The sequence below is a fragment of the Bufo gargarizans genome, chromosome 8 (genome assembly GCF_014858855.1).
Source record: "Bufo gargarizans isolate SCDJY-AF-19 chromosome 8, ASM1485885v1, whole genome shotgun sequence".
NCBI classification, from domain to species: Eukaryota; Metazoa; Chordata; class Amphibia; order Anura; family Bufonidae; genus Bufo; species Bufo gargarizans.
Genome location: NC_058087.1, coordinates 152,829,442 through 152,857,161, shown reverse-complemented (window position 1 = coordinate 152,857,161; position 27,720 = coordinate 152,829,442). Strand labels below are relative to the sequence as shown.

At 45.1% G+C, this 27,720-nt stretch overlaps 1 long non-coding RNA gene across 1 annotated transcript; it reads left to right on the top strand.

The window, feature by feature from the left end:
• The first annotated feature begins 955 nt into the window (after window positions 1-955).
• Window positions 956-27,517, top strand: LOC122945726. The gene is made up of 5 exons (XR_006391141.1): window positions 956-1,320; window positions 4,288-4,371; window positions 16,888-16,971; window positions 20,727-20,815; window positions 27,382-27,517. It is a non-coding gene; the product is annotated as an uncharacterized LOC122945726 (long non-coding RNA).
• The last annotated feature ends 203 nt before the right edge of the window (window positions 27,518-27,720 follow it).

Below are 27,720 nucleotides of genomic sequence, written 5' to 3'. Positions count from 1 at the left end.
CCTGGGATTTGCCCATAAAAATGTGCCACTGATCACTCGATGATGCACAAGCATTGGGTGAAAGCATTGTTGATGTGGCACCCAAAATCATAATTTCAAGGCAGCGGTCTGCTACCCAGAAACAATGAACTTGTATACAGATGAGCGATTGCTCGTCCCCATGCAGAGGAGACGATTGCTGCATGTAAATGCAGCTCTCACCTCTGCTGACTAGCAGGCAGTTACTCAGTTTGTTCCTGTTAATTGCCTTGTCAGTCGGCCCTTGTAAAGGGGCCTTGTAACCTAAACCTGTGATGGCTAACCTCCGCCACTCCAGCTGTGGTAAAACTACAACTCCCAAGATGTACTTCCTTGGCTGCTCTCGGAACTCCACAGAATGAATGGAGCATGCTGGGAGTCATAGTTTTACCACAGCTGGAGTGGCGGAGGTTAGCCATCACAGGTTTAGGTTACAAGGCCCCTTTACAAGGGCCGACTGACAAGGCAATTAACAGGAACAAACTGAGTAACTGCCTGCTAGTCAGCAGAGGTGAGAGCTGCATTTACATGCAGCAATCGTCTCCTCTGCATGGGGACGAGCAATCGCTCATCTGTATACAAGTTCATTGTTTCTGGGTAGCAGACCGCTGCCTTGAAATTATGATTTTGGGTGCCACATCAACAATGCTTTCACCCAATGCTTGTGCATTCATCGAGTGATCAGTGGCACATTTTTATGGGCAAATCCCAGGGGCGTTCCCCATAATCGTACTGATAATTTGCCCATATAAAAGGGCCTTTATGGTTGAAATAATTGACTAGGGTCTTGACCCTCTCTTGCCCCTCAGGTTGGCAGCGTGCATTTGGTATCTCCCCATCACACATGGAACAAGTTCCGTTCCATTGTATGTGCTGTGGTTGTTTGCTCACACATAGAGCAGCCTATAAAGATGTATTATATAGTATGTCACCCATTAAAGTTGTTTGACCAAAAGCAAGTCCTGCACAGCAACGTACTACAGGCTGCCATAAACTGCAGCTTCTGGTGGGAATAAGATGTGGAAGCTGAAGTCCTCGCCTTCTATGTGGAGCGTTCTCAGGCCAGTAGTAACACTGTATTAGGGAGTTGCACTTTGAGCTGTTGAATTCAGCATTGAGTGCACCAGCCCAAAAACTCCCAGTCCTAAATCTCTCCAAAATATTTTACATCGTCCATCGTATAAGTAAGAAATCTAACAGCCCTTATGTTTTACGCAGTCTATCACAGAACAATATTTCTAGTGTGGGAGCAAAGAAACTAGCAGCTGCTCTTCCATCGCTGCGCTCATTACAGACACTGAGGTAAGTGCAGAATGGATGCACATGAACTGCCATACTGAATGGTCGCCTCTGTATGATTCAATGTGAAACTGTAAAATCATATTTGTATACATGCCGTTATCTGCTACAACGTATTTCCCGTACTCTTCTTTCAGAATGATCTCATATCATAAGACCTTACTATAAATTATAACCAGATTTACAAACTGTTTAACAGACGGGTATTTCTTTTGGGGGATTATCATCTTTACAGCTGCAGGGTAGAATAATGACCGCTTGCAAAGCAATGCATCGTCATGCCAATAGGAGGTAGTATGTGCATGATGAACGAACATTCATTAGATTGGACATGAGGTAACTATAGCGATGAAGCATTGAGTCCTATCTAAGTACCAGTAACAGACTAGGATTGATGCCCTGCATGGCCACACCAACAGCAAACTGGCATGGTATGGGACAGAGGTGGATTGACCATAGACCCTACAGGGAATTTTCCAGGTGGGCTGATGCCTATAAGTCCACCCGAGCCCTCCTCACTGCTGCTGGCCGTGTACATACTCCTGGGGGAATTATAGGAGTCATTATTAGTAACTCCAAGATATATATCCTTAAAATACCCTTAAAAATAAAATTATTTACACATTATTAGGAGAAGTCCAGGCAGCATACTGGGTTGGTGCTTTGGCCCACATCTCACCTCCTAAGGTGGACAGAACGTGGCAGCTGTTGATGGCCACCACAGAAGGACAAGCTTCTGGGGAGGTATTTTGTGCTGCACTGTGGTATTTGGTTCTGTGGGATGGTATTCTGGGCTGCACTGTGGTATTTGGTTCTGTGGGATGGTATTTTGGGTTGCACTGTGGTATTTGGTTCTGTGGAATGGTATTTTGGGTTGCACTGTGGTATTTGGTTCTGTGGAATGGTATTTTGGGTTGCACTGTGGTATTTGGTTCTGTGGTATGGTATTTTGGGTTGCACTGTGGTATTTGGTTCTGTGGAATGGTATTTTGGGTTGCACTGTGGTATTTGGTTCTGTGGGATTGTATTTTGGGCTGCACTGTGGTATTTGGTTCTGTGGGATGGTATTCTGGGCTGCACTGTGGTATTTGGTTCTGTGGGATGGTATTCTGTGCCACTTCCAGGGCCACGTTAAGATCTCAGTACGCCCTGGTATGGGATGCTCCAAACAGGGCAGGCTGTATATTGTTTTCTACTATATAGTGTATATGTACAAACTGAAAAGAATGGTGTGGTATTAAACAGGCAGGAAATGCTCAAACCCACATGCAGTTGTGCATATATATATATATATATATATATATATATACACAGGGGTGCAAATCCTGCACTTGTGGCCCGTTACTAATGACGATCCCCAGCACAAATACATACAGTGGAGGATGACCGCAGCGGACCACAAGTACCACAATAGACATCCTACACAAGAAGCAATTATGTGGATGTGATAATCAATATAACAATATGACAAAATAATAGCAAAGACAGGTGCACTCTGCGGTCTTACTAAACCCTCAGACTGATTTTAAAATTGAGACATTAGCCAACATGTCCTACTAGGAGGACATGTCTGAGCCCAAGCACCGCGCCAAGGTTTCTCAAGTAGCTCGGGACCTAACACTCACCTACCTGTGCCATATGGGCAATACCAGGAGCCAGTGGGCAAATTACAGGAGCATGAGGTCCGACTCACAGACAACTCACCAGTTACCTCCAGCATGGAACCATGCTAGCAATGGGAGGAGGGAGGAGTCTGCAAGTCCCACTCAAGACTGGCTGATATGGCCCAGGCCTCGCAGGTGCACCTAAATGTGGCCTGTAGATGGAAAACAGGCTCATTTAAATTGGAGTTTATACACCTCCAGGCATCTCTATATATACAAACTGAAAAGAATGGTGTGGTATTAAACAGGCAGGAAATGCTCAAAACCACATGCAGTTGTGCATATATATACAGGGCAGCTAATCCTGCACTTGTGGCCCGTTGCTAATGACGATCCCCAGCAAAAATGCATACGGTGGAGGATGACCGCAGCGAACCACAAGTACCACAATAGACATCCTACACAAGAAGCAATTATGTGGATGTGATAATCAATATAACAATATAACAAAATAATAGCAAAGACAGGTGCACTCTGCGGTCTTACTAAACCCTCAAACTGATTTTAAAATTGAGAGATTAGCCAACATGTCCTACGGTGTATATAGTGTATATGCCACACTAGTTTGCAATTCAATCTTTATTTTACCAGTGGTATATTCTCAAGTTATTTCATGACATTTATTGCTGTTTGAAACGTTACGGGCCCATTCGGTGCCCTTTGTCAAGCTGATTGACCGGTCCTCATGTTTCCACGCCGTGGAAACATGAGGACCGGTCAATCAGCTTGACAAAGGGCACCGAATGGGCCCGAAACGTTGCAAACAGCAATAAATGTCATGAAATAACTTGAGAATATACCACTGGTAAAATAAAGATTGAATTGCAAACTACATTGGTGTGCTGTCTCTGAAAAACTCATTTAAAGCCATAATCTCACTCCGCGGGTGGAAGGAGGCACCAGGAGACGAGCACCCACAAAAGCCACTCAAGACGTGTGCTGAGGTGTCAGTATAACTAAGAAGTATATGCCACACTAGTCACAGCAGCACTAATGGCCGCTGCTTAAAACCGAGCATATTTCCACCTGACATTTCATTGGGGAAAACTGGACACAAAGACAATTTCCAATAGGACATATAGCATTAAAAACATCTGAATGGCCGCTTAGACCGGTCCAGTCTGCCATAGAGGCAGTGGTTTGCAGAGCGTCTCTCTTCTGAATGCTTACACCGCCCCCCCCCCCCCCCCCAGGACATCCATATGTCCGATCTTTAAGGTACATCCAAGCATCCTCAGCAGTAATTGACTTATGCTTGGTTTAAAGATTAATATGAGGATGTTTCTGTTCTTTTTCTCATTTTCAGCCTATTTAATAACAATATCTGTGACATGGGAGCTGAAGAACTGGCCAGTATACTTCCTGATATGACATCGCTCGAGGCATTACAGTAAGTACAAAGGCACAAATACCTGCATCATTCCTGCCATTTTCTCAGTAGACAAGGATATTCCATTAGGTCCGATCGGTGGGACTCCAACTGCTGTGACTTCTGTGGCAGAGATGCTAGGAAAATAGCGCACTTTGGTGGAGGTTAATCAAGACTGGAGCTTTCTGCGCATGTCTTGATATCCCCTGCGCTGCCTGAGGATGCGCCCAATTTACGCTTCATCATAAATTAGGCGCATCCCCCTGCATTCTGCGCGCCTGACCAGAAATCTATGACCGCTCACAGCTGCCGTAGATTTCTGTCTTCATTTACCCCAGATACATGTGTTGCTGCAGATGGCCATGCCCTCTTGGCCGCCCTTGCCACACTCCCTTTTAGAAAAGTGGCGAGGACGACGAAAAAGGGGAAATGCGACAATAAAAAAAAAAAGTTGCAGTTAAAAAGTCGCACCTGTAATTCTGAATGCCACTTTTCGGGCGTAAAAGGAATGATAAATGTCCCTCTTTGTCTTCTGTAATTTCTTTTTTGCAATTTCTTGAGGCCGCATGGTGGGTATATTATTGTATAGTCAGGGGCAGAATACACAGCATCTGGACAACGCTGATCAGAGCCATAGGGCTGCTGCCAATTCATGCCGGCAATCAGTGCCTAAGGACCATGGGATGTGCCATATGACTCCGCAGGACAAGGACATGCTTTCCTGTTCGCCCGCCTGTTTGGTGCTTTGTGACTGATTATTAGGTGTAATTGTACCCATTAGCACATTAGGACATCACATTGACATCATTACTTCAGTAACTCTGTCAAAGTGACACATTTTGCAGAGACAACCGTTATCAGAAAGCAGCCAAGTTCCCCTAAAGCAGGCATGCTCAACCTGCGGCCCTCCAGCTGTTGTAAAACTACAACTCCCACAATGCCCTGCTGTAGGCTGATAGCTGTAGGCTGTTTGGGCATGCTGGGAGTTGTAGTTTTGCAACAGCTGGAGGGCCGCAGGTTGAGCATGCCTGCTCTAAAGCAATCATTGCAAATTGCTGACTTTGCCAGATATTCCCCTGCAGCGACCTCTATAGGGAAAATGTAGTATTACACGGTGGCCATTTAGATGAGGTTTCCCCTGCCAGAAGCCCTTCTTACAGACCGGTTCCTTGCCATTTGAGGGACCCCACATAGCATGTCCTTTTACCTCAATAGGGTATATGGACTGGGGTTAATGGCCGCTTTAAGGCTATAACAACTTAATGTAATCTGGAATGATGGCAGACTGCATCCCGGGTGTCATCAACATAAATATCTGCACAACCCCATTAGTCAGTGAAAGGAAACTTCTGCTTCTGGGAGAAGGGAAGTTAAAGACGTTTTCTGAAATAATTACAAAAGCTTTGGAAAGTACCTCAGTGCTGTCCATGATATGAAACCACGGTTCACAATTTTTCTTGTTTATCCCTTTCTGTGTAGCGCACTTACATTCTTGAAGGGCTTTTTGTGGGTGCGGTCAAGCTAGCGGTGCCAAGCTAACAAACTCTATGGGCTCATGCCCACAAACCTAAGGGTTCCATGCCCGTATTGCAGACCGCAAATGGCGGGTCTGCAATATATACAGGCATTGGCTGTGTGCAGTCCGTGCTGCGGATGCGGACCCACGAACATAAGGGCTCCGCGCTGAGGACAGCAAACAGCGGTCTGCAATGCACGGGTACTGACCATGTGTACTCCGTGCTGCAGATGCCGAGCCACTGACTTGAATGGGTCCCTCATCCGCAAGATACAGCCAAATATAGGACATGTCCTATCTTTTGCGGAGCGGAGGCACTGATCGAAAGCCCATGGAAATACTAAGAAGTGCTTCCGTTGGCTTTCGGATCCGTACCTCATCACCACAATAAATAAGACATGTCCTATCTTTTGCCGTATATGGAGGATCACAAACCCATTCAAGCCAGTGGCTCGCCATCTGCAGCACGGAGTACACACAGCCAGTAACCGTGCATTGCAGACTGCTGTTTGCTGTCCTCAGCACGGAGCCCTTATGTTCGTGGGCATGAGCCCTAATTCACATGATTTCCCTCACAGACTGAGCTGGCACTCACCCTTCTTCTCCTGCTTCATCAGCATAGGAAGCAGTTGACCGGCCCTCTTAGATCATCCCATCTGTCCCTTTCTCCTTGCAGACTGACACTTCCTATTAGGCTACATGCACACGACTGTATGTGTTTTATGGTCTGCCCAAAAAAAAATGGATGATACCCGTATGCCATTATTTTTTTTTTGTTTGCAGATCCATTGTAACAATGCCTAAAACGGACAAGAATAGGACGTGCTCTATTTTTTTTTTGCGGGGCTACGGAACGGACATACGGATGTGGATAGTACACAGTATGCTGTCAGCATTTTTGCAGACCTATTGAAATGAATAAGTCCGCATCCTATCCACAAAAAAAACGGAACGGACACGGAAACAAACAACGTTCGTGTGCATGTAGCCTTATAGAATGAGCAGCTGATGTCTGCAGCAATCTCCTGCAAATTGCTGCTGGAAAAACGTGTCAGGCAGCTGCTGCAGCCGTCAGCAGTTATACACTTAGATTGTGAGCCCCAATAGGGACAGTTGGATGCTAATGTCTGTAAAGTGCTGTGGAATATAGTAGCGCTATATAAGTGCATAAAATATTAATAATAATACACTTAAAGAGGTTCTCCGGGCTCTCCTATATTGAGGACCTATCTTCAGGATAGGTCATCAATATCAGATCGTCCGGAGTGCGCACGTGCCGTCTCCTTTCTCTCTTCCTGCTTCTATGTATATGGCAAAGCAGCAGTGAACAGGAAGAGAATCTGCGAGTGTGCTCTGTCACAGCCATCAGCTGCAGATCGCATTTGTCAGTCGGAAACAGATGTGACAGCCACCCGGAAACAATAGTAAATGTGCTGGCCGGAGACGTAGAGCGGTGAGGCAGGGTTGATGAAGACAAAGCTCCCCTGGCTGTGACATGTGAGTAAAGAAGTATGGCAGGCGGTACAGTATGTGACATCCCGAACTTCTGGGTTTGGTAAATGGGCGAATACGAGATGTCACAGAAGCAGGAAATAAAGTCCGCGACAGCATTTCAGAGCCATAACCTAGCCAGATCATGCATTAGTAAATCTTTAAAGGATATGGAAACCTTTGTAAAAAAATAAAATAAAATTATACAAATTTTTGTGGAGAAAATAATTTCTTCAATTGGTTCTGTTTATTTTCCAATTGGCTCTCAGTGAATTTACGGAGAATCCGCGCACTGTCTCACTCCCTCCTCTACCCCCCCTTTTAAGGATGGCAGAGCGGTGCAGACTGTCAGTTGTAACATACAGCTGCTCTGCTGTAGCAGCCGCCCAATGGTTAATAGGTTAATGTGGGGAACATGCCCCCAACCCCATGCCCCCTGTTCAGTATGGCTGTCTGTGACCCCCGCCCCCCGAATGGCATCGCAGCGGTTCTGCATTCCTCCTGACAACCCCCTTCTCTCCCGTTGAGGCTGGACACATAAATCCCTTCCTTCCCAGTACAGGTCGCCGAGCTGTGCAAGTAGCCATCCCCCCTCCTCCCCCTTTTCTGGCTTTCAGAAAATAGAAACACAAAAACATGATTTTTTTTTTAAAAAAATGCTTTTATTGTGTAAAAAAATTAAATAAAAAAATGCACATATTAGGCATCACTATGTCCATAACAACCTGCTCTATAAAAATAGCATGTGATTCAACCCGTCTGGCGAACGACGTAAAAAAATAAAATAAAAAATGTGCCAAAAAATCCATTTTTTTATCACCTTACATTAAAAAAAAAAGTGTAAAACCAAGCGATCAAAAATGCATATGTGCCCCAAAATGGTACCAATCAAACAGTCATCTCATCCCACAAAAAATGAGACCCTACATAAGATAATCGCCTAAAAAATATAAAAAATATGTCTTTTAGAAAATGGAAAGACAAAAACATGATTTGTTTCAAAAAATCTTTTATTGTGTAAATCCAAAATAAAATAAAAAAAATAGACATATTAGGTATCGCCACGTCATTACGACCTGCTCTATAAAAGTATCACATTATCTAGGTGCAAAAAACGAAATGGCTGCACACCGTTATATACACAAACAATAGACATAAGAAATGGGGTCATTCTAGATAAAAGTGGTACAATACCGACTATAAATGAGTAATGGAAGCTCTTAGCGCACATACGTGTCGGGCCCATCTACCAGGCGTCAAGGTGGCTTCCGCAGATGGGTCCCTAACTCTAAATATACTGCCTCACTTTGGACTTACTTAAGCCTACAATATTCAGGGCAGTGTAGGAACCAGCTACAAACGTACTCTGCTCAGAAGTCCCAGGTAGATGGGCGTGTTCAGTCTAAGGCCTCATGCACACGACAGTATTTTTTCACGGTCCGCAAAAACGGGGTCCGTAGGTCCGTGATCCGTGACCGTTTTTTCGTCCGTTGGGTCTTCCTAGATTTTTGGAGGATCCACGGACATGAATTACAATGCAAGTCAATGGGGACGGATCCATTTGATGTTGACACAATATGGTGCAATTTCAAACGGATCCGTCCCCATTGACTTTCAATGTAAAGTCAGGAGTCCCTTTTATACCATCGGATCAGAGTTTTCTCCAATCCGATGGTATATTTTAACTTGAAGCGTCCCCATCACCATGGGAACGCCTCTATGTTAGAATATACTGTCGGATATGAGTTAGATCGTGAAAACTCATATCCGACAGTATATTCTAACACAGAGGCGTTCCCATGGTGATGGGGACGCTTCTAGGTAGAATATACTACAAACTTTGTACATGACTGCCCCCTGCTGCCTGGCAGCACCCGATCTCTTACAGGGGGCCGTGATCAGCACAATTAACCCCTCAGGTGCCGCACCTGAAGGGGTTAATTGTACTATCATATCCCCCTGTAAGAGATCAGGGCTGCCAGGCAGCAGGGGGCAGACCCCTCCTCCCCAGTTTGAATATCATTGGTGGCCAGTGCGGCCCCCCCCTCCCTCCCTCTATTGTAATAATAGGTTGGTGGCACAGTGTGCGGCCCCCCCGCCCCCCCCTTCCTCCCTCTATTGTAATAATTTGTTGGTGGCACAGTGTCCGCCCCCCCTTCCTCCCTCTATTGTAATAATTCGTTAGTGGCACAGTGTGCGCCCCCCCGCCCCCCCCCCCTTCCTCCCTCTATTGTAATAATTTGTTAGTGGCACAGTGTGCGCCCCCCCCCGGCCCACCCGGCCCCCCTCCTTCCTCCCTCTATTGTAATAATTCGTTGGTGGCACAGTGTGCGCCCCCCATCGGCCCCCCTCCCTCTATAGCATTAACAACATTGGTGGCCAGTGTGCGGCCTCCCATCTCCCCCCCCCCCCCCCCGATCATTGGTGGCAGCGGAGTTTAATCGCTGGGGCTCCGATCGGTAACCATGGCAACCAGGACGCTACTGCAGCCCTGGTTGCCATGGTTACTTAGCAATAGTACAATAGTAGAAGCATCATACTTACCTGCTGGCTGCTGCGATGCCTGTGTCCGGTAGGGAGCTCCTCCTACTGGTAAGTGACAGTTCATTTAGCAATGCGCCGCACAGACCTGTCACTTACCAGTAGGTGGAGCTCCCGGCCGGACACAGACATCGCAGCAGCCAGCAGGTAAGTATGATGCTTCTACTAATGTACTATTGCTAAGTAACCATGGCAACCAGGACTGCAGTAGCGTCCTGGTTGCCATGGTTACCGATCGGAGCCCCAGCGATTAAACTGGGACTCCGATCGGAACTCCGCTGCCACCAATGATCGGGGGGGGGGGGAGAGGGGAGGCCGCACACTGGGCATCCATGTTGTTAATGCTATAGAAGGGGGGGGGGGGCGATGGGGGGTGCACACTGTGCCACCAACGAATTATTACAATAGAGGGAGGAAGGGGGGGACGGGGGGGGGGGGCGCACACTGTGCCATCAACGAATTACTACAATAGAGGGAGGAAGGGGTGGGCCGGGGGGGGGCGCACACTGTGCCACCAACGAATTATTACAATAGAGGGAGGAAGGGGGGCAGGTCAGGTCATATTTTTTTGACGGACAGGATACACGGATCACGGATGCGGCTGCAAAACGGTGCATTTTCCGATTTTTCCACGGACCCATTGAAAGTCAATGAGTCCGCGAAAAAAAACGGAAAACGGCACAACGGCCACGGATGCACACAATGGTCGTGTGCATGAGGCCTAAAATATATTGCAAGAAAATTTAGACTATGGGCCTGACACGTATGTGCGCTAAGAGCTTCCATTACTCATTTATAGTCGGTATTGTACCATTTTTATCTAGAATGACACCCATTTCTTAGCTCTATTGTTTGTGTATATAACTGTGTGCAGCCATTTTGTTTTTTGTAATTATGTTTGCTTCATGGATATGCACCTGTGATTCTGAAGGTTCTAGTCAAAATTTTCTTGCAACATTATGTAGGTGAACACTGTTAAAAGCAAAAAATAAAAACTGTGCCAGAACAGCCATTTTTTGGCTACCTTGCCTCATAAAAAGAGTAATATATATATATATATATATATATATATATATATACACACACACACACAATGCACAACTACCTGTAGCAAAAGATTTATATACTGCAGGAATAACCCTAATATATATATATTTATGACAATGGCAGCACATCATGCCAAATATCAATATGGAGGTGCAGGTCAGTGGATCCGGCAACGAATCCAGGACAATATAAGAATTTAAAAAAATGGCAGCAAAAATGAGTGAAAAGAAAAACACTTTATTCACCCCTGTAGTCGCAACTAGGGATGAGCGAACTTGTGTTTCAAGTTTGGCGTACGAAGTTCAGGTTCTGTAAGAATTCCGTTATGGATTCTGCTACCACGGACCATAACTAAGAGTCCATTCACACGTCCGCATAATGGGTCCGCATCCGTTCTGCAATTTTGCGGAAGGGGTGCTGACCCATTACTTTTCAACAGGGCCTCAAAAGATGCGGACAGCACTTCCGTTCTGCAGCCCCGCAAAAAAAAGAGCATGTCCTATTCTTGAACGCAAATCACCAGGTTCCGTGTTTGGCGGATCCACAATTTGTGAACCGCAAAACAGTTGTGGACATGTGAATGGACCCTTATGGTCCGTGGTAGCGGAATCCATAACGGAATTCTTAGATACCTTGAACCTTGTACGCCGAACTTGAAACACAAGTTCACTTAACACTAGTCGCAACATTTTAGCTCATAGCTTGAAAAAAAGACTCTGTGAATGAGCTGAAAACATTGCGACCACAGGAGTGAATAAAGTGTTTGAGAGTGCTGTCCTTTATATATATATATATATATATATATATATACAGACGTGGACAAAATTGTTGGTACCCTTTGGTCAATGAAAGAAAAAGTCACAATGGTCACAGAAATAACTTTAATCTGACAAAAGTAATAATAAATTAAAATTCTATAAATGTTAACCAATGAAAGTCAGACATTGTTTTTCAACCATGCTTCAACAGAATTATGTAAAAAAATAAACTCATGAAACAGGCATGGACAAAAATGATGGTACCCCTAACTTAATATTTTGTTGCGCAACCTTTTGAGGCAATCACTGCAATCAAACGCTTCCTGTAACTGTCAATGAGACATCTGCACCTCTCAGCAGGTATTTTGGCCCACTCCTCATGAGCAAACTGCTCCAGTTGTGTCCGGTTTGAAGGGTGCCTTTTCCAGACTGCATGTTTCAGCTCCTTCCAAAGATGCTCAATAGGATTGAGGTCAGGGCTCATAGAAGGCCACTTTAGAATAGTCCAATTTTTCCTCTTAGCCATTCTTGGGTGTTTTTAGCGGTGTGTTTTGGGTCATTGTCCTGTTGCAAGACCCATGACCTGCGACTGAGACCAAGCTTTCTGACACTGGCTAGTACATTTCTCTCTAGAATTCCTTGATAGTCTTGAGATTTCATTGTACCCTGCACAGATTCAAGACACCCTGTGCCAGACGCAGCAAAGCAGCCCCAGAACATAACAGAGCCTCCTCCATGTTTCACAGTAGGGACAGTGTTCTTTTCTTGATATGCTTCATTTTTTCGTCTGTGAACATACAGCTGATGTGCCTTGGCAAAAACTTCGATTTTTGTCTCATCTGTCCACAGGACATTCTCCCAGAAGCTTTGTGGCTTGTCAACATGTAGTTTGGCATATTCCAGTCTTGCTTTTTTATGATTCGTTTTCAACAATGGTGTCCTCCTTGGTCGTCTCCCATGTAGTCCACTTTGGCTCAAACAACGACGGATGGTGCGATCTGACACTGATGTTCCTTGAGCATGAAGTTCACCTTGAATCTCTTTAGAAGTCTTTCTAGGCTCTTTTGTTACCATTCGGATTATCCGTCTCTTAGATTTGTCATCAATTTTCCTCCTGCGGCCACGTCCAGGGAGGTTGGCTACAGTCCCATGGATCTTAAACTTATGAATAATATGTGCAACTGTACTCACAGGAACATCTAGTTGCTTGGAGATGGTCTTATAGCCTTTACCTTTAACATGCTTGTCTATAATTTTCTTTCTGATCTCTTGAGACAGCTCTTTCCTTTGCTTCCTCTGGTCCATGTCGAGTGTGGTACACACCATATCACCAAACAACACAGTGATTACCTGGAGCCATATATATAGGCCCAATGGCTGATTACAAGGTTGTAGACACCTGTGATGCTAATTAGTGGACACACCTTGAATTAACATGTCCCTTTGGTCACATTATGTTCTGTGTTTTCTAGGGGTACCATCATTTTTGTCCATGCCTGTTTCATGAGTTTATTTTTTTACATAATTCTGTTGAAGCATGGTTGAAAAACAATGTCTGACTTTCATTGGTTAACATTTATAGAATTTTAATTTATTATTACTTTTGTCAGATTAAAGTTATTTCTGTGACCATTGTGACTTTTTCTTTCATTGACCAAAGGGTACCAACAATTTTGTCCACGTCTGTATAACAAAAGTTAAATCAGCAGCACTCTATAGGGTGCCGGGTGCAACTCCACAAATGCCCCTGGACAGGAACAGAACAATGGAAATGACGAAAAAATGGGCAGCACTCCGGTCTTGTGAAAGATTCAGTGGTGTTTTTTCACACACACTCGCAATGCAGCATTTCAGCCCTCTCAATGGAGCCTTTGTCAAGTTTGACAAAGGCTCCATTGAGAGGGCTGAAATGCTGCATTGCGAGTGTGTGAATAAAACGTCACTGAATCTTTCACAAGACCGGAGTGCTGCCCATTTTTTCGTCATTTCTATATATATATATAATATTTATGTCATTTATCAAAACTGGTGTGAAGTAGAAATGGCTTAGTTGCCCATAGCAACCAATTAGATTCCACCTTTCATTTTTCACAGCTTCATTGGGAATTGAAAGGAGGAATCTGATTGGTTGCTATGGGCAACTAAGCCAGTTTTACTTTACACCAGTTTTGATAAATCTCCCCTACTGTGTACTTCTATGCAGTGATGGTCAGTTCCCAGTGTTCGCCAGCGAACACATGCGGGCTGCCATCTTTAGTAAGGTAGACTCACCCGTCCGGCGATGCACAGGTAAGCCCTTACCTGTACCTGGAGCCGGTCTGAAATCAAATGCGGTCACCGGGAGCAGGCAGTTCCGAGAACAGCCCGATGAAGGCCCCCGGCGGCTGTTCTCGGAACTGCCTGCTCCCGGTGACCGCATTTGATTTCAGACCGGCTCCCGGCACAGGTAAGGGCTTACCTGTGCATCGCCAGACGGGTGAGTCTACCTTACTAAAGATGGCAGCCCGCATGTGTTCGCTGGCGAACACTGCGAACTGACCATCACTGCTTCTATGTCTACATAGCATTGTTTGTCATCACACTTTACTAATCTGTGTGGGAAAAGTGACCGCTCACTGTGCGGACTGCACACAATACTGTATTCAGAAGACAGTCCATGTAGAGAACACTGTCAGTAATGACATCTTTATCCTGCTTATAACGCCATGGTTCTGACTGTAGATCGCTGCACTAATGTTATCAGCAGAAATATTTAGAATGGAAAGTGAGAAATTGATCTGCTGATTACAGGCTCTAGCATACTGTAAGACTCACCATGTTGTGGATTGGAATGAAATCTTACTACCAAGTTACTTGCAAGTTCCAGCAGCCTATATGTAAGTGGCTGACAGCTGTGCTGTGTAACAGGATGTGGGGGCGGAGCAGCAGAGCTTGTGCTGGCGCATGTGAAATCCACAGGAACGCCCACAGAGCCTCACAGGAGATGACAGCGCTGAGCAAGACTCCTATCAGAGCATTTCTGAGGGCATGTGAAGCAAAGCTGATACCAGTAAAGTGCAATTTTATTATGTGCTGCATTATGGTAAGATATGGGGTTATTGATTTTTAGTGCACAAAGGTTTCCATAGCCTTTAAGGGGCTTTCCAAGATTTTTATTTTTTTATTTGGCATAAAGCAGAGGGCTATGTGAAAGTAATTTTAAAAAAAAGCCACATACTCCCCTTTTAAAAGGCCTGCATTCATTGTTCAAGTGGCTGCAGCAGTCACATGAATGATGAACAGCACATGACAGCTGCAGACCCAGTGGGCATCAGGGCAATATGGGACCAGCAGGACTTTTAAAGGGTGAGGGTTTTTTAATTAATTTCACAGAGCCACCTCCTTTCCATCAAATAAAAAAAAAAGATTTTGGAAAACTCCTTCAATGAAAATTGAAGATTTAAAGACTAAAAACCCCCAACATATACTGGAAACATAGGACCTGCGATCTGCGTCAGTGTTTCAAAGGCTAAATCTCTACTTGTGCGATGATAGGGATCTGTATCTTCTGTAAAATGTCAGAAAAAGAGGTTTTGTTAGGTGATAAAACGTAGTGGAAAGTTCTTGCATCTCTATTCACAAAATGTGGGCACAGTGACTTCTTCGAGAACACAGCATGTTCTGAGTGTGGCGGCCTGCTCCCATATACTGAGCTTGTAAAATGTCAGGTCACATCACAAAACCATTTCCAAAGTGATCTGATAAGTGAGTCCCCTCACATCTGATTGCCATCATTTACTACTGAAAACCAGTGCAAAATGGCTGGAGAGGACGGATGATTTTCATGTCTGTGCTCTTGTTTTCATCACTTTCCCGATCAGATTATACCGCTCCCAAGGCTAAAGCTGGAGAAAGTGATATCTCTCATAAACCACACAAGTCTGACAGGCAGTGGTTTGGCAGTATATGGCCAGGCACACACTGCCCTTATAAGGCCCCTTTCACACGAGCGAGTTTTCCGCGCGGGTGCAATGCGTAATGTGAACGCATAGCACCCGCACTTAATCCTGACCCATTCATTTCAATGGATCTGTGTACATGAGCGTTGTTTTTCACGCATCCGTTCTGCATTGCGTGAAAATCGCAGCATGTTCTATATTCTGCATTTTTCACGCAGCCCTGGCCCCATATAAGTGAATGGGGCTGCGTGAAAAACGCATTGCATCCGCAAGCAAGTGCGGGTGCGATGCGTTTTTCACTGATGGTTGCTAAGAGATGTTGTTTGTAAACCTTCAGTTTTTTATCACGTGCGTGAAAAACGCATCAAAACGCATTGCACCCGCGCGGAAAAAACTGAACAACCAAACGCAATCGCAGACAAAACTGACTGAACTTGCTTGCAAAATAGTGCGAGTTTCACTGAACGCATCCGGACCTAATCCGGCACGCTCGTGTGAAAGGGGCCTAACCCTAAGTTCACACCTGAGCGTTTTACAGCGCGTTCAAACGCGCTGTAAAACGCTCAACACGTGAAAATCAATGCTTCCCTATGGCCCTGGTTCACACTTGAGCGTTTTACAGCGCGTTTGAACGTGCTGTAAAACGCCCGACGCATAAACAAGTTCTTGAGCTTTTTTTGGGGTGTTTGTCGCGCGTTTGGGGCCATAGACTCATTGGACAACACTGCAGTCAATCACACAAACGCGCGTCAAACGCGCGTTTACTATTGCAAAAAACGTGCATAAAAACGCGCGACAAATACGCGCGTTTTACGCGCGTCTCAGAAACGCTCAGGTGTGAACCCAGGGTAACAGTCCCCCCCCCCCCCCAGTAGCCCCAGTGCGTTGGTTGCTCACATGATACAGGCATACAGGTATGCGACCATCCGAGGGCAACTCATATGTATTTACCAAGACTTGCACTGATATCTAAGATCATTGCATCAAGCTGCTGATTTTTACCAAATGTGAAATTCAGTTATTAAACAGATATTTAAACAAAGTATTATAGATAAAACTGAAATTAAGAGCTTACAAGAACCATAGAACTACAATGTAATATTACAGGGCAGCTTGACAAGAACAAGGTGAATGTAATCAAATTACTACAGTGCTTTATTAACACAATGTGATTTTCCAAAATGTTCTCCTTTTTTATGCGTACTTCTTCAGTATAATTTACTCTCTTTTTTTTTTTTGTGTTAAGTTTGGATCTGAACAGGATCTCATGCACTGGAGCAGAGCAACTTGCAGCGAGTCTTCAGAAGTGTCCTAAAATGAGAAGTCTAAGGTATGTGCATGGTTTATGCTGTAAGGAAACGTCGCCATCTAGTGTTACAAATGCAGAAAGCAACGCAACATTTCTAGCACAAAATAGGTCTGCATGATTTCAATACAATGGCATGGTGTGAAGTTCTTTGACACAGCTTGTCACGTCTTGGATTTAGACGGCCAGATTCCAGGCCGAACACTCTTTCCCAACAATCTGCCCTTTTTTTACAGGTGCAGCAGATCATCGGGTGAAATGGTCTTTTGTGCAGGCAACTAAACTATTGTTTCTGGGCAGCAGATTGTGCTGTCTAACCAGCGATCTGCTGCTCAGAAACAATGCAGTTGTATGAGGACGAGCAATTGCAATAGCGATCCCTCGTCCTCATGCTGTGGTGGTGATCGTTGCGTGCAAATACAGCGCTTCATCTCCACTTAATGAGCAGCCGACTGTCGGGAAGAAACGCTTCCTTCCGACAGTCTGCTGCTCCGCAGCACATGTAGATCCACCTTAGTTACCAATGTTTCTTGCAAAGCAGTGTGACATCCCAGGTAATCCTTTTTTTTACATTCAGCTGTGGGCTTCCTTACCTTTCCTCTTGTGTTGAGATATCCCGAGAGGAGTGACACGAGATGACCAGCTTTGAAAAATAAAAACTTTTGCATTAGGCCCCTTTCACATGAGCGAGTATTCTGCACGGGTGCAATGCGTGATGCAAACGCATTGCACCCGCACTGAATCCTGACCCATTCATTTAAATGGGGCTGTGTACATAAATGTTTGTTTTCACGCATCACTTGTGCGTTGTGTAAAAATCGCAGCATGTTCTATATTCTTCGATTTTCACGCAACGCTGGCCCCATAGAAGTGAATGGAGCTGCGTGAAAATCGCATCCGCAAGCAGGTGTAGATGCTATGCATTTTTCACGGATGGTTGTTAAGAGATGTTGTTTGTATACCTTCAGTTTTTTGCAAAAACGCATTTCACCCGTGTGATAAAAACTGAACGCAATCGCAGACAAAACTGAATGACTTTGCGAAATCGCGCATTTTTCACTGAATGCATTCACAACGCATCCGGACCTAATCGACACACGCTCGTCTGCAAGGGGCCTTAGGCTGGGTTCAGACCTGAGCGTTCTGAAACGAGCGCTCTGTATGCGCGATTGTATGGGCGTTTACAATCGCGCATACAGAGACAGGCGTGCACACATTGTCGCGCGTTCCCGAATATCTATGTGCGGGAACGCGCGACAAACGCCCAAAAAAAAGCTCAAGCACTTGTTTGAGCGTCGGGCGTTTTACAGCGCGATCGTACGCGCTGTAAAACGCCCAGGTGAGAACCATTCCCATAGGGAATCATTGGTTCTTGCCTGTTGTGCGTTTTACAGCGCGTAGGAACGCGCTGTAAAACGCTCAGGTGTGAACCCAGCCTAAGGCCTCATGGACACGACCGTGGTTTGGGTCCACATCCGAGCTGCATTTTTGAGGGTCGGATGCGGACCCATTCACTTAAATAGGGCCGCAAAAGATGCGGACAGCACTGTGCCTTGTCCACATCTGTACCTCCAATCCGCAACCCAGCAAAAAAAAATATAGAACATGTCCTATTCTTGTCCGTATCACAGACAAGGATAGGACTGGTCTATTGAGGGCTGGAAGATCCGTTCTGCAAAATGCGGAACGCACACGGCCGGTATCTATGTTTTGCGGATCTGCAATTTGCGGACTGCAAAACAGAAACTGTTGTGTGCATGAGGCCTTACTCTGGTGTGTGTTATGAGTAAATTTAGTTGTATGTCTTTGGAAAAGCTGGGTGTTCTACCCCATATTACTAGTTAGGGGGTCCGGAGTCCCCTGTTCCTCCCCACTAGTACAGTTTCGAGAACAGCCCGATGAAGGCCCCCGGTGGCTGTTCTTGGAACTGCCTACTTCCGCTGACCGCACTTGTTTTCAGACCGGCTCACGCACAGGCACAGGTAAGGGCTTACCTGTGTCTCGCCGGACTTGTGAAAAAAGATGGCAGCCCGCATATGTTCGCGGGCGAACAATGCGAACTGTTCATCACTGATCAATAGCAGATACCAGAACAGCTGAATGTTTTCACTGTGGATTTGTTAGTGACATGACACAGGAGACTCGGGACCCACAAACTAGTGACTGTGGTTGTCACTGCTGGGATCTGCACACGGAAGTAGAAACCTGACCTAAGTACCGTGGAGCACATTTATAAGGCTCATCTGTTTTTAGGTGTAAAATTAGACAGCCATATTTGATTTGTCGGTCTTTTGTCTAGTATTTATTAGAAGTCGCACATCACTTCATGAATTAGACTAGGCATATTGCTATCAGTCTGACCTCTGGTGGTTCTTTTTCAGTTAGACAGGTTGGTCGAATTAGTATGTGCAGGAAAAGTGCATTTAAGGGTACTTTCACACTTGCGTTGTTTGATTCCGGCAGGCAGTTCCGTTGCCTGAACTGACTGCCTGATCAGGCAAACTGTATGCAAACGGATGTCATTTTTTCTGACTGATCAGGCATTTTTCAGACTGATCAGGATCCTGATCAGTCTGAAAAATGCCTGATCAGTCAGAAAAATGCATTGCAATACCGGATCCGTTTTCCGGTGTCATCAGGCAAAACTGATCCGTTTTTTTTTCTTTTCTCATTTTTAAAGGTCTGCACATGCGCAGACTGGAAGGACGGATCCGGCACTAATACATTCCTATGGAAAAAAATGCCGGATCCGGCATTCAGGCAAGTCTTCAGTTTTTTTCGCCGGAGATAAAACCGTAGCATGCTACGGTTTTCTCTTTTGCCTGATCAGTCAAAATGACTGAACTGAAGACATCCTGATGCATCCTGAACGGATTACTCTCCATTCAGAATGCATGGGGATATGTCTGATCAGTTCTTTTCCGGTATAGAGCCCCTGTGACTGAACTCTATGCCGGAAAAGAAAAACGCTAATGTGAAAGTAGCCTAACTGATGAACAAAAGTACGTCAGCCCTGTAGTGAAGTAGAAATTAGACTGCTTTGTCGCAAAAGAATGAGGCGCATAAGCCTCCGAAACAGGTGCAATTTAAGTTGTAAATGCAACAACAAAAAATTGACTGTCTAAAACAGCAGTTTAATGCCTAAAAACTGTCGCAAGCACTATAGTAAATGTGCCCCTGTATGTGAATCCATTTTTAACACAATCCCATAACCGACATGATGTGATGAGGATCTAAAGATCTAGTTTCTTGTACAGTCTAGTGAGTTAGTATTCAAGGTTATCGAACTGTTTTCAGAGTAATGTAAAGTATTGGGGTACAGTACTAGGTGCATTAAAGGGGCTTCTCTGACCAGAAAGTAAAATGAAGCAGAGGCAAGGTGGGGTGTAAAAATAAAGAGTCACTCACCGTATGAAAGTTGTGCCAGCCCCACAAGACTGGATCTGATGACTGGCCTCAGCGGTCACTTGTACAAAAATGGCATAGGACTACTGAGCCTTTGCGGCGACCGGCTGTTGTAGCACACCTGACTGCAGAGGCCAGTGAATGGCTGCAGGGAAACAGCATGGCATCAATTCCGGTCAGGCAGGGAAGGGAACCGCAGCACTGGAAAGGCAAGACCTTCACAAGGCGAGTGACTCTTTCATGGAGAAGTCCTTTATAATGGTGAGTGACTGCAGTATGTATGGTTTTTCATTGGGTCTCTTTAAAGTGGGCCTCCTCTAAACAGAGATCTGCCTGTGCTGATAAGTCCTCCATGTGATTCTGTCTCTCTGCAGGATGTATAATATGACCATTCCTCATGCCGCTCTGCAGCGTCTTCAGCAGCGAGATTCACGCATCAGCTGTCTTTCTATTGGGTGATGAGGTGAGTGTGTTATTAAGTTTTTAATATATCTTGCGCATTATAAAACGTGGTATATTTTTTGCAAACTGCTAAGGACCTCATGTAAAAAAGCACAGGTGGCGTTCACCTGCGGCGTCTCCTGTAGTCTTCACCGAGGTTGTGCTGCATGATGCAAATTGTGGTTAGCATTTTTATGTAAATAATGAAAAGTTATAAAATGTTCTAATATAATTGCTCTTTCATTTCCTCGCCATTTTCAAGCTGTCTGCTTGCTGTCAGTGAAAAGAGGCATTCTAATTTATACCCAGAGACAGAAAACGGAATTAAAGTGGTTGTCTCACCTCATTGCTAGGACCTGCACTTATCTCTAGAACGGGGCCCCCAAAGTGAACGGAGAAGAGCTGCGCCTATGCAGCCACCCTCCATTCATTTCTATGGGAGTTTTGAAAATAGGTGAGCTCGGTTACTCCTAGCAGTCTCACAAAGGTGAATGGAGCAGTGGTCGCACTCTCTCTGCTATTTCCTCAACTCCCATGGAAGTGAATTGAGAGCACACCGCGCCTGCGCAGTGCATTCTCTTTCACTTTGGGGGCCCTGTTCTAGAGAAAGGTGCGGGTCCCACCTCTAGTAAAACATACCTTTAATAATATCATTAAGAGCTCAAAGGAAAATATATATAAATATATAATAAAGTGATAGTATAAACACCAGGCTTGAGCGAATCGACCTTAGGATCATAGATCCAAAGTCAATTTGTTCAAATACCTTGATTTTAATGCTGTTTCCATATAGTAAAATGTATTAGTTCCGTGGAGCCAAAGTTTGTTTCGCTCGAGACTCCAGTGAATTCCTACTGTAGTCACATCTGCGTATTTAAGAACAATTTAAAATAGGAATCCGAACTGGGCTTTGGTACTGGTGGGTACCTTGGTACCAAGGCCCACTTCAGATTCCTATTTTAAATAGTTTTTAAATACGTAGATGTGAATACAGTAGTAATTCACCAAAGTCTCACACAACTTCCGCCGAGACGAACTTTGGCTCCACTGAGCCAATACATTTTATTGCTGTATGGAAACAGCCTTAAAGGGGTTGTCTCGCTTCAGCAAATAGCATATATTATGTAGAGGAAGTTAATACAGGCACCTCTTAATGTATTGTGATTGTCCATATTGCCTCCTTTGCTGGCTGGATTCTTTTTTCCATCACATGTACACTGCTCGTTTCCATGGTTATGACCACCCTGCAATCTATCAGTGGTGGTCCTGCTTGCACACTATAGGAAAAAGCACCAGCCTATGTGAGCTCCCACGGTCCCAGCTACCAAATAGGCCGACCCTTTTTCCTATTGCGTGCAAGTACGGCCACCGCTGATGGATTGCAGGGTGGTCGTAACCATGGAAACGAGCAGTGTATAATGTGATCGAAACATGAATCCAGCCAGCAAAGGAAGCAATATGGACAATTACAATACATTAGGAAGTTCCTTGTATTCACATCCTCTACATAATTAATAGTATTTGCTGAAGTGAGACAACATCGAAGTATTTGAACTAAACTTTGGTTCTATGATCCGAAGGTTGATTTACTATAATATAGTATAATATAAATATCTGTGGTCTTACCCGGTTTAATAGATCACACGTAGAGTCAGGGTGGGATGACAATTACTGCCCCTATGACCCTCAGCTGCTCGGACTGGCCAGAATTCCCTGTGGGTACCTGGAGTTTCCATAAGAGCCATAACTCTCCTACCAAGGCTTATGTGAACCTGATCCCTGAAGGATGTGAGGTTGATGTGGGCTTGTCGGGTGGTTGGACGCGTTTCTGCCAGACTGTAGTGTGCTGTCCTACCAATGGTCCATGAAACACTGACAGAACATGGATGCCATTTTTTGCGGTTCGCAAACCGTGGATCCGCAAAAACGGAAGCTGCCTGTGTGCCTTCCGCAATTTGCGGAACGGGTGGCCCATTGTAGAAATGCCTATTCTTGTCCACAAAACGGACAAGAATAGGACAGGTTATATTTTTTTTGCGAGGCCACGGAACGGAGTAAAGGATGCGGACAGCACACGGAGTGCTGTCCGCATCTTTTGCGGCCCCATTGAAGTAAATGGGTTCGCACCTGCGGCTCGGATGCGGACCACAACAACGGTCGGGTGCATGTGGCCTTATGTCCAGACCCATAGACTTCAATGGGCGAGTGTGGTCTGCATTATGGACCAAACTACTGTATGTCTCCATGATTTTTCCACTCACCCACACAGTGAAAAACCACTGGATACGTGTGCAGTCCGTGGAAAATGGACACAGTACACACAGTGAAAAACAGAAATGTGAACACGCCTGAGCTGTGCAGTGATCTGGTCACCTCACTCTCTGAAGAAGTGGATTCTGGTTTCTGAACATCATTAGGACATATGGTGGACACTACATGCAAATCACTGCCTGTGGAGCCACATGAAAAAAATAAAAAAATTTCAGACACCCAGGACCCCCACCCTCCAGCTGTTAAGAAGAGGCCCGGCCCTGTTCCTAGGCCATAGGCCATATGACGTCACCGTACATCAGTCACACAGCCTAGTTGCATATCGGCTGCAATACCAAGCACAGCCACTATACAATGTACGGAGCTGTGCTTGGTAAGCTCCCTGGAGGTCGTAGCGCTCACTGGAGCTCTGATGAGCGCCACAGCTTCCCGAAACAGCTGATCGATGGGGGTGCTGGGAGTCAGATCCCCATCTATGTGATAATGATGACCTATCCTGAAGATAGGTCATCAAGATCTTTTCCTGGACAGCCCCTTTAAGTACTTGCATAAACAACAGTTACCTTATACAGGTCCGTCTAAAAAAATTAGCATATTGTGATAAAGTTCATTATTTTCTGTAATGTACTGATAAACATTAGACTTTCATATATTTTAGATTCATTACACACAACTGAAGTAGTTCAAGCCTTTTATTGTTTTAATAGTGATGATTTTGGCATACAGCTCATGAAAACGCAAAATTCCTATCTAAAAAAATTAGCATATCATGAAAAGGTTCTCTAAACGAGCTATTAACCTAATCATCTGAATCAACTAGTTAACTCTAAACACCTGCAAAAGATTCCTGAGGCTTTTAAAAACTCCCAGCCTGGTTCATTACTCAAAACCGCAATCATGGGTAAGACTGCCGACCTGACCGCTGTCCAGAAGGCCATCATTGACACCCTCAAGCAAGAGGGTAAGACACAGAAAGAAATTTCTGAACGAATAGGCTGTTCCCAGAGTGCTGTATCAAGGCACCTCAGTGGGAAGTCTGTGGGAAGGAAAAAGTGTGGCAGAAAACGCTGCACAACGAGAAGAGGTGACCGGACCCTGAGGAAGATTGTGGAGAAGGACCGATTCCAGACCTTGGGGGACCTGCGGAAGCAGTGGACTGAGTCTGGAGTAGAAACATCCAGAGCCACCGTGTACAGGCGTGTGCAGGAAATGGGCTACAGGTGCCGCATTCCCCAGGTCAAGCCACTTTTGAACCAGAAACAGCGGCAGAAGCGCCTGACCTGGGCTACAGAGAAGCAGAACTGGACTGTTGCATGTCATTCGGAAATCAAGGTGCCAGAGTCTGGAGGAAGACTGGGGAGAGGGAAATGCCAAAATGCCTGAAGTCCAGTGTCAAGTACCCACAGTCAGTGATGGTCTGGGGTGCCATGTCAGCTGCTGGTGTTGGTCCACTGTGTTTTATCAAGGGCAGGGTCAATGCAGCTAGCTATCAGGAGATTTTGGAGCACTTCATGCTTCCATCTGCTGAAAAGCTTTATGGAGATGAAGATTTCATTTTTCAGCACGACCTGGCACCTGCTCACAGTGCCAAAACCACTGGTAAATGGTTTACTGACCATGGTATTACTGTGCTCAATTGGCCTGCCACCTCTCCTGACCTGAACCCCATAAAGAATCTGTGGGATATTGGGAAGAGAAAGTTGAGAGACGCAAGACCCAACACTCTGGATGAGTTTAAGGCCGCTATCGAAGCATCCTGGGCCTCCATAACACCTCAGCAGTGCCACAGGCTGATTGCCTCCATGCCACGCCGCATTGAAGCAGTCATTTCTGCAAAAGGATTCCCGACCAAGTATTGAGTGCATAACTGAACATAATTATTTGAAGGTTGACTTTTTTTGTATTAAAAACGCTTTTCTTTTATTGGTCGGATGAAATATGCAAATTTTTTGAGAATTTGGGGTTTTCATGAGCTGTATGCCAAAATCATCAATATTAGGCCTCATGCACACGACCGTTTTCAGTTTTTTTTTACTTTCAATGGGTCCGTGGAAAAATCGGAAAATGCACCGTTTGTCAGCCACATCTGTGATCCGTTTTTCCTGGCCGTGAAAAAAAATATGACCTGTCCTATTTTTTTCACGGCCAACGGTTCACGGACCCATTCAAGTCAATGGGTCCGTGAAAAAACACGGATGCACACAAGATTGTCATCCGTGTCCGTGATCCGTGTCCGTTTTTTCCTATCATTTCAATGGCAAACTTGACTTAGATTTTTTTTTTTATTTCTCATGTCCGTGGATCCTCCAAAAATCAAGGAAGACCCACGGATGGAAAAACGGTCACGGATCACGGACCTACGGACCCCGTTTTTGCGGACCTTAAAAAAAAAACGGCCGTGTGCATGAGGCCTTAAAACAATAAAAGGCTTGAACTACTTCAGTTGTGTGTAATGAATCTAAAATATATGAAAGTCTAATGTTTATCAGTACATTACAGAAAATAATGAACTTTATCACAATATGCTAATTTTTTTAGAAGGACCTGTATGTTATAATCAGACTTGGGCTACATGCACACGACCATATGTGTTTTGCGGTCCGCAAAAAAAACGGATGACATCCATATGCCATCCTTTTTTTTGTGGATCCATTGTAACAATGCCTAAGGGTACTTTCACACTTGCGGCAGGACGGATCCAACAGGCTGTTCACCCTGTCGGATCCGTCCTTCCGCTGTTTCGGCGCTCTGCCCCCATTGATTATAATGGGGACGGGGCGGCGCTCTGACGCTGTACGGCAGTTTGCGGTTAGAGGCCGCCGGACTAAAAAGTCGGACACGCAGGACTTTTAGTCCAGCGGCCTTTCGCCGTGCACTGCTGTACTGCGCCAGAGCGCCGCCCCCGTCCCCATTATAGTCAATGGGGACGGAGCGGCGGCACGGTGAAACAGCGGAAGGGTGGATGCCACAAGTGTGAAAGTACCCTAAAACGGACAAGAATAGGACATGTTCTTTTTTTTTGCGGGGCTACGGAATGGACATACTGATGCGGACAGCACAAGGAGACACGGAAGCAAAATACGTTCGTTTGCATGTAGCCTTAGGCTGGGTTCACACGGGCGTTGCTGGTGACAGTGCGGGAAAAGATGCAGGTGCGTTGTGGGAAAATGTGCGATTTTTCCGCACGAGTGCAAAGCTTTTGAGAGCGTTTTGAACTTGCGTGAGAAAAATCGGCATGTTTGGTACCCAGACCCGAACCCGGACTTCTCCACAGAAGTTCGGGTTCGGGTTAGGTGTTGTGTAGATTTTATTATTCTCCCTTAGAACATGGTTAAAAAAAATAAAATAAAAATTAACTCACCTTAATCCACTTGTTCGCGCAGCCCGGCTTCTCTTCTTTCTTTGGTGACGTCACTGTGCTTATCACATGGTCCATCACCTTGGTGATGGATCATGTAATGGACCATGTAATGAGTGACGTCACCAAAAGGTCCATTTCCTCAAAGAAGAAGAAAGAAGAGAAGCCGGCCTGCTCAAACAAGTGGATTAAGGTGAGTTTAATTTAAATAATTTTAACCCCTCCATCACTATTATACTATGCATTCTGTTTTAAGAATGCTATTATTTTCCCTTATAACCATGTTATAAGGGAAAATACAGATTGGGTCCAAATCCCGATCGACTCTTAGCAACCATGCGTGAAAATCGCACCACATCCGCACTTGCTTGCGGATGTTTGCGATTTTGACGCAGCACCATTCACTTCTATGGGGCCTGCGTTGCGTGAAAAACACACAAAATAGAGCATGCTGCGATTTTCATGCAATGCACAAGTGATGCGTGAAAATCACTGCTCCTGTGAACAGCCCCATAGAAATGAATGGGTCCGGATTCAGTGCGGGTGCAATGCGTTCACCTCACGCATTGCACCCGCGAGGAAAACTTGCCCGTGTGACTGGCAGACTCATTCTTTATACCAGTCAGCAGACACGTGTGTGTGCTAGACATTACTTACAGTATATAATGTGCTAAAATAACCTCTCCACAGACAATACCAAAAACTACCTGCAGATTATATGAATGGGGTTGTTCAGGATTAGAAAAACATCTGTTGAGAGACAGCGCCACACTTGTCCACAGGCTGTGTGTGGTATCGCAGCTCAGCCTGATTCTCTTCAACGGAGCTGCTATACGACTCATGGAAAAAGCGTAGCAGCTTTTTTTTCTCTTATCCTGGAGAACCCCTTCAAGGTGTATGCAGAATCCTGCGTTGTTGATCACCATTGGACCATTTACTGTATTTTTCTTATCTTCCAGGTGAGAAATAAAGAAAGCCCAAGAAGAGCTATTCCTAATAACTTGATACGCTTCAAGTGAAGAAGTGAAGCATTTGCACTATTTGAATATTTCAGAATTGCACTAATGGCCAGTAGATAAATGTTTGCTTTTCTCATTCATACTAATTATTGCGGGGAGATGACTAGATAATCTCATGTGTGACCTGCTGACAGATGCGTTGCTGTTTATTCATACAAAAGTCTTAAAGGGGATGTTCATCTCTTCTGTAGAGTTGGACCTGCTGTGGTAATCATACTTAACCCGATCCCCGTCACTGCCCCGCTGACTCTGCAAGTCCTGAGACTCCCTGTGTCAACA